Genomic DNA, 8,385 nt, shown 5'->3' on the forward strand with positions numbered 1-8,385 from the left:
ACATATTCATAGATATGTCTTCCATCTCTTTCTGCAAGTTTTGTTGGACCAACAGCATGGAGTTCATCCTACACGTTGAACTGTTACTTACCTGTGTCTTTCACAAAAACGGTGACAAAATCTCACAATGCGGGAATTCAATTATATAGACGTCGTATATACGGATCTTAGTTCAGTATTTGACAAAGTTTGTCATCGGTAATTATTAAAAAAATATCAGACCTCGGATGCTTAGATAATTTAACTCGATAATTTTCGAGCAGTCGTAGAAAGTTTAAAACCTATGGCGGCCAATTGTCGAAAGAATATTTCACCCCTTTGGGTGTTCCTCAAAGATTCAATCTAGGCCCTGTGCTCTTCACGTTATATATTATTGAAATAAATACGGCACTTAAAAATTCAATTTGTATTCAGTATGCTATATGTTTTTAATAAAAAAATACTAATATCCGTTATTTAAAATTGTATAAATGCATTTGATCTTTTGTGAATTCTTTCTCTTTACATGATGATTTAGATTCGCTATGGCGATTAGCTTCCGTTAACCATCTGCCCTTTAGTGGAAGAAAGTGCCATATTGTTTTATTTTCTCGATTTCGTTCACCAGCAGATTATTCTTAATATCTCAAGACCATAGAGACATAAAAGATTACCCCATTTATATTATTATTAACCATTTATGTCACGATGGTCTTGATTTAATTTTAATCAATAAATAATAGTGCAAAATATCTCGATTAAAAATATTCGAAGAATCCTGAATTTTATTTTACGGAAATCCAGGGTTTTACGAAAATCCTATTAGGTAAACGCTGCGTGTAATCCTAATAGGAAAACGAAAATCCTATTAGGGTAACGATCGTGCATAAAATAAAATTTGCTTAAAGAATGTTAATAAAGTGCTCTAAACAAACAATAAATGAGGAACATATTTTTATAGAGAACAAGACTACACAAGCAGTTCAAAGACTGACCCTTAAAAAATGTTATTGATTTAAAAAAATTTTTTTACAGTTAAGGAAGATAATAAAAAAAATTACTCAAAAACATAATATTTTCATTAAAAATAAAATAACGAAATTTATATTTATAATATTTTATAGAATTAAATGAATTATTTTTATATAAATTTTTAGTGAAAAATATTTTTGCTCCTTAAGAATAAAACATATTTTTAAAAATTAATTATAGTATAGTACTCTTATATATTTTTCAACAAATTTAAACCAAATATTTTGAAAATATTAAATAAAGTTTAAGCAAAACAATTTTTTTACAAAAAATAAATACATTTGTTATATTGATTTTATTTTAATTATAAAATAATAAAAAAAAGCATTAGGATTTATTTTTCTGGCAATATGCTTTAAACAACAATTTTAGTCTGATTAGTTCTGTATTATAAAAAAACAGAGGGTCTGGTCTCACTATAAATCATTGACATTGATCAAAGTATTAGGGACGTTAGACTTCTTTCATTTTCTCGAGGGTATATTAATTAGAACACTGAATTATTTTTGTTAATCAATTATATCAGACACTTAATCCAAAACTACCACTTTGATTAAGATATGGATAACGAGATCTTAGCTAATCATACCAAACAGAGTTACGCTGAATCTACCGAAACAAACCTCAAAAGACCGAGTAACGCAGTCACTTTTTATCGAATGTACATTCTAGTTCAGCTAAAATAATCATTCTAACTAGATCTTTGATACGACTTGAGTGCATTTTTAAAAATAAAAATTCGAGTCTGCTGCCATGACTCGATCCCACGGTTTTTGGGTGATCGGTTTGGACTTTACGGACAATTATGATATTAATAAGTATCTTAATCAAATAATACATATTATTAAAAAATACTTTTTTAAAGAACGGTATGTATACTTATATCAACATAAAAAATTAAATTTACCTATTTTTTGTGGTAAAATTGTGAAGTATATTCTTATAGAATTGATTTTTCGAAGACCAGCGGTAGCTTACGAATGACATGTAATTAATTTAGCTTGAAGTTTAAGGAAAATGCGCAAGTAATTTATTTGTCAAATGCCTTTGGCGATACTTTTGTAATTGTACTCATACTCTTATACGCGATGTAGGCTAAAGCCGCGCCCAGACTTTCATTGAATTTTCATAATTTTACCGCAGAAAGAATAAGGCATACATATGTTAAGTTTGCCCGACTTGTTCTAGAGATAATTACATTCAATTTAACTTAGATTTATGGTTATTATAATATAAATGTCATTTAAAATCAGTGGTATTACATATATTAAAATAAATAATATATAAATAACATTAAATACGTTTATAGACAAATTCATCCATAAATAATTGATATAACTATGCAATTTCGTGGCACTGGACATAATAGTTAAGGACGCAGTCATATTATTTGTCCAATAATTGCTCGCATTCAATATGTATTATATATAACATTGAACGGTTAACGCCCGCGGTTGTTGCAAAACTCGCATCATGAGAAAAGTCTCAATGGTAATTACCTTTTCACAGTTTGATCGCTGTTAATGAAACAATCATACGGCGATTTGTTCGTATATAGTCAAACTTTTATATTTATTGTGTGAAAATATCATTAAATATAAATACAAATAGTATAATTAGTGGTTAACCTTGCTCCGGCAATTGTCCTATTTAATTTGATCGTTATATAATAGTGCATTCATTCAGAACCAAACGGGTTTTTTTATTATATGATTCGGCAATGCCTTAATGCATTTTATGATACATGATTTAAAAGCATAGGAAAGTCACCGACATTGCATATGCTATATATAATGATTAGTGGTTTTTTAATGGATCGAATATTAGGTTAATTTAAATATAACCTTTTGACATTTAAATTTAAGTTAGGTGTATAAAATATTTTTATATTATTGGATCATTGAGAAGCTACATTTTAACTAGATAATATAAAGTTAAGGTCGGTGTGTGGTTTATTTTTTTTAATTATAATATTCACATTGACCTATTATAATACAATGTGTGTAACAATTTTTTTCTCAACCTCAATTTTAGCATATTCTTCAAAAAGCCCTATCGTGTTATTTAATGTCATGATTTTTTTCTCAAGATGAATTATATTTAATAAATAATAAATACGTTGTTTTTTATCAGTTTAATCGTTTCGTAATAAATACAGTGGTAGCATTGAACTATTGCAAAAAAAATATCGTGGGAATCAAATTGAAATAATTTTTAAATATCAATTATTATGGTTACTTTTTATCCATTTTTATTTTTTTATTTATAAAAATATACAATAGTATGTGTATCACTTTTACTTTCAACGACCAACCGGTCTTTACTGATAAACAATAAGAGCGCTTAAGGAGATCACAAACGAAGAACCTGTTTTCGCGAGAAACTCTTATTTATTTTATATTTATTGTGTATCGGTACGTAAAAGCTTTGCTCTAAATTTGGCCAACGCTAACATTATATTGTGCAATGTGCGCAGTGCAGCGGTCGTCGTAATTTTTGCTCGCGAAAAATCCACGTAATATAAAAAATAAATATACACAACATAAGAAATGTTAATAGTAATTTAATTATCAAGTTGCTACATTAGTCATATCTTGTAAAATTTGACCCTCGATTAGCGTGCGATTCGTCGAAAATCAGCGCGTTCTTTGAATCTGCGTGACCTACATACGCAACTTATTCACGTGTTATAAAAATAATTAAAAAATACTTTAAACCTTGTGTTATATAAAATAGTTGTAAATAATAATAGTAAATATATTTAATACTACAAAAAAAAAACAATTAGTGGAGAAACTCACGTATGAGCTTTAACGCACGCCTCAAGCGTTGATACATGTAAATTGCGCGAATTAACTGATAAAATCGCAATGTGCTACTTGAATTTACAACAAAACTATTTTAAAATATTTTTTTAATAATATTTTTAATATTTTAAAGAATTTTATTCCGTTTTTATATGTTAAGCGAAAAACCTATTATATTATTTTGTTTATTACAGTGCTTTATTTATATACGGGCTACTTTTAAATGCGCAATTTTTAATGTTATTTTTTTTTGTTAAAAATCACTGTCAATAAAAACACATTTTTAGACTTTTATATGATTATGCGTTAAGTTAAACGATTTTTTACTTTCCGTAAAATTTGTCGCTTTTCAACAATTATGCTTTGGACAATAAAATTATGCTAATATAAATTTTAAAAATAAGTAATATTTATATACTTTAAATGATATGTATCAAAAAATTATTTAATAATATTAATTATCCCAAATTTGTAGCTATAAATTAATAAAAATTAATATATTTTTCTAACAATCATTAAAAAAATATTACTGTATTATAAAGCGCAAATATTTTTCTAAAATAATTTATATTCTACTTTTCTTTATTAATATTACTATATAAGTCTTCCATTAATGGCTTTTAAATAAATATTTAAATTATGTAAATTATAGTCATTTGTCTTTCTTATTAAATGTTAAATTTTAGTACTTTTGTTGGTTGTCATGGTAGTGTTTATGATAATTAGTTTTAATATATTTACACGCTTAAGTCTACGCTTAATTATATTATTATCTTTAAGTAGATTACTTGCTGGTATATTGATGTAAGTTTTTAATCTGTTTAAAACGTGTTTACTTAGCTTTTCAATCGTTTCTTTTACACTGACAGTTGCAGTTAAAAAATATATAAGCACCGGTAATCAACCTGAAAAATATATTTGGAAAATCTCAAGAATATTAATATTAGATATGAAGGTTACCCCCAAATTCCGAGTTTCATAATGATGACGCTTGAATTTGGTCCTGTGGCGCTGAAAAGATGTTTTCAATTCTTCTAAATGTAAGTTTTTAATATCAGTTTTTCGTCGAGATAATTTCCATGTGGTATTCATTTTCCGTTAAAGGATACCGTAAAATAATCTGATTCGTCATTTAAAAAGTCAAACTTGGACTTTTGAACGATGAGCTTGCAGTCTCTTCGATGCTATTTTTGGTCCATTATTACAGTGTCGTCCGTAAATGTAGTAATTCTTTTTGAGTTCGTCTGAGATTTATTGTGTATTACAAATACCGCAGCAGTCCAAATATTAGGAAGATATTGTATGAAAGCAGTCTCTAAATTTTATAGAGTAGTCCTGTAAGCCACACCTTGTCAAAAGCTAATGTTTATATCTGAGCAGTATTTAAAATATGTCTTCATTGATTTATTTTGACAACCTATGCACTTGCTCTATTGTAAAATAATTGTTCCTAAAGTTGAATCAATGATTTGGTAAGATATATTGTTTCTCTATTGCCGGTTTGATTATTTTTATTATTATTTTTATAATATTTTTAACATAACTGGTAAGATAGTTATAGGTCTGTAGGAGACAAATTATTCTTCTGGTTTCAGTACAATTATAAATTGAGCAACCTTTCATAAGGATAGATAGGATTGTCATTAATCTGATAACCCGGTGTCTTCTTGGCATTCATGTATTTTTCTATTATGTTGTTTGTTTATTTTAATAATATTTTATAAACTGTCTTCTCATCTGCATTAAAAAATTATAAATTACATAAGTACTATTCTAATCATTTTAACAGGCGTCTATCTTGAGAAATGATTTAAATGTATTAAGTAAGTGAACGCCAAAAGCTTTTTAACTATCGTCTCTCACTCATTTTTCGTTAATAAGTCTGATTAAGGAAGAGAATTTTTAAGAGTTTTTTAATCGATTTACCTTATCTTTTTGTCGATACTGTATGTAGCAGTATGACTTTTTAGACATTCTTGAATTGCCTCGTTTTTTAGTTTTAATGTTGATTTATTTAATTAGGTTTTGTAATTTTTTTTAAGTGGAAGATATTGTTTTAATTATATTTTTAGGCGGATTATTTTTTTTTTGTTTTACAAAATATGAGATGTGTTCTCCATGCTGCATCTTGAATATTTTTATTTAGATAATAAACTGCATTTTTAATATATTTAGGGGTTTTTAGTGATATATATTAATAACTTATAATGTATCTATAATATTTTTTAAAAATAAAAATAAGTATCTTGAATTCATAATTAGGAAATATAATAAAAATATTTCCTTTTTATTTACTCAATCATATAAAAACATATGTATACGTTATAAAGGGCAAAGGAAATAATATATGCAAAATATTTTTTATTTACTTTATATAATGATATATATGTACTTATTTATTCTCTGAACTTTTTAAGCAATATATTCAACAAACGAATTTATTTATGATTCGTAAATTATTTACCACTAAAAACAAAGGTTTTTGTTACATAATTAAATAATATAAAAATTAGCAAAAAAACTTGATGTAAAAATAATATTGAAAATAACTAAATTTTTAAGTAAATAAATCTATGGTTTTTATATTAAAAAGCGTGTATATCCTAAAAATATTGCATCACTTTTCCATATTATTATATTATTATTAAATATATTTATATTATTAGTTTTTTACGTATCAATTTTTTTTCCTAAATAATGTAATATTACATTTTTTTTTCTTGAATAGATATTATTTATTAATTTTTAATTGTGATAATTATGATTAAGTACTTAATTAGTTTGTTTATTCAGATTTTTAAAATTTGAACTAAATTAGCTATAATGTCAAAGCAGTGAATTAACCAATATATTTTTTTAATTAAAAAAAATGCGGAAGCGCTTAATAAATAAATATTATTTATTCTAACTTTCATATTTATCAAGTAATGTTATTTTTTAATAAATATTTTAAAATAGTTTACTACAAAAGACATTCAAATATGTATATATTTATTAAATTAATGGCACATCTATAATTATTATGTAAGTTATTTTTGGTATTTTATAGTTTTAGATTAGATCAGCAAACTGCATTAGAATGGTAATGCATACCATATAATATTTCATAATCTTATATTGTTCATCAAAATGAAAACTAATGCTTCGCTCACGAGCGTATAATATATTTTTGCAATCTGTGATTTTTTATTGTGATACAAAACGTTCAAAAATGTGATTTTAAAAAATTATAACCTAAACGTAATAAATAACGTATCGTAGACAACGATCTTCGACTGGTAATTTTCATTAACCTTTTGGCATTAAATCTCGTGATTTGATCTATACGCAACATTTTAACTACAAAGCAAACACAGGTTGATCTTTTCTCATTGTGCAACACAAAATCTCTGTTGCTTTTGCGTGATATTTTATACTCACAAAGGCGAAGGTCAATTTTAAGGGCGATTCACATGAAAAACCTCAAACTAGTTAAGCGAGTAATTACACATGATCTATAAGTTTTTTCTCAAGTCATAAATAAATAAGTGACATTTGCATATATGCCGAAAATTGGGTTGCACAACTGTTGACTTTTAATAATATTGTGTCACGAGTGGTTAATCTGCGAATAGAATATGATACACATTCGATCAAAGTTGACATTTAATAAACAAGTTTGATAGAATTAAAGAGGCTCGGCCTACAAAACAGATTGAAAACCTGTTGTCCATATCGTAATTGTACCAATTAAGACAATCGTTAGTGATGAGAAATTGTAATTAATCATAAAGTTTAAAACATGAACGTAGGAAACTATTTTGTGCAAAAACTGAGTAAGGCCACAAATGGTACAATAACTCTTTGTTATGCTTAACCGTGATCTTTTGATACTGAGATTATAATGGCGACAGTTGAAGGTTTGAATTTCATATTTTTGGCATTCAATATTAAGTGTTATTAATAATAATAACTTTTGTGCCATTATACAAATATTCGTTTCCGTAAGTTTAGATACTATTATGCATTTCTTGGAAATTCCATTTAATCACACGAGGAAGACATAAAACCATATTATAGTATTTGTGATCGGTATTGATAAATTCATTTGTATCAAATATACTATGATGAAAACGTATAGAGGTTATTCAAAAAGTTTAATAATAGCACAATAGGTTTTGAAAAATGCATTTAGCAGTAAAAGCATTGCTGAAATTAGTATATTATAATATTAAGTATTTTTCTGACCCTGATTTATGATATTTGATAACTAAAAAGCTTCTGACCCTGATTTATGATATTTGATAACTAAAAAGTTTGTAGGTCCTGTATTATATTTTCAAATAATTATATTATTAGTTTAATCTACGTCTTATTTCTCATGTAATATTGCCTGGCAAATAAAACGTATGTAATTAAATTTTGTTTACAATCTTCTATTCACAAAAAAATCCTAATCAGATTGGTTTATATTTGGTAGGTCAACGTTGTTAGATAATTTACGTTTTTTTTAATTACGGCATTGAATAACAAAAATTCCGTAAATTTTAAACGCTGATTTTAGAAACGTTGATAAATTGATTAGGTT

This window comes from Plectrocnemia conspersa, unplaced genomic scaffold (genome assembly GCF_051122295.1).
Source record: "Plectrocnemia conspersa isolate PC_06_02 unplaced genomic scaffold, ASM5112229v1 ptg000013l, whole genome shotgun sequence".
Taxonomy (NCBI): domain Eukaryota; kingdom Metazoa; phylum Arthropoda; class Insecta; order Trichoptera; family Polycentropodidae; genus Plectrocnemia; species Plectrocnemia conspersa.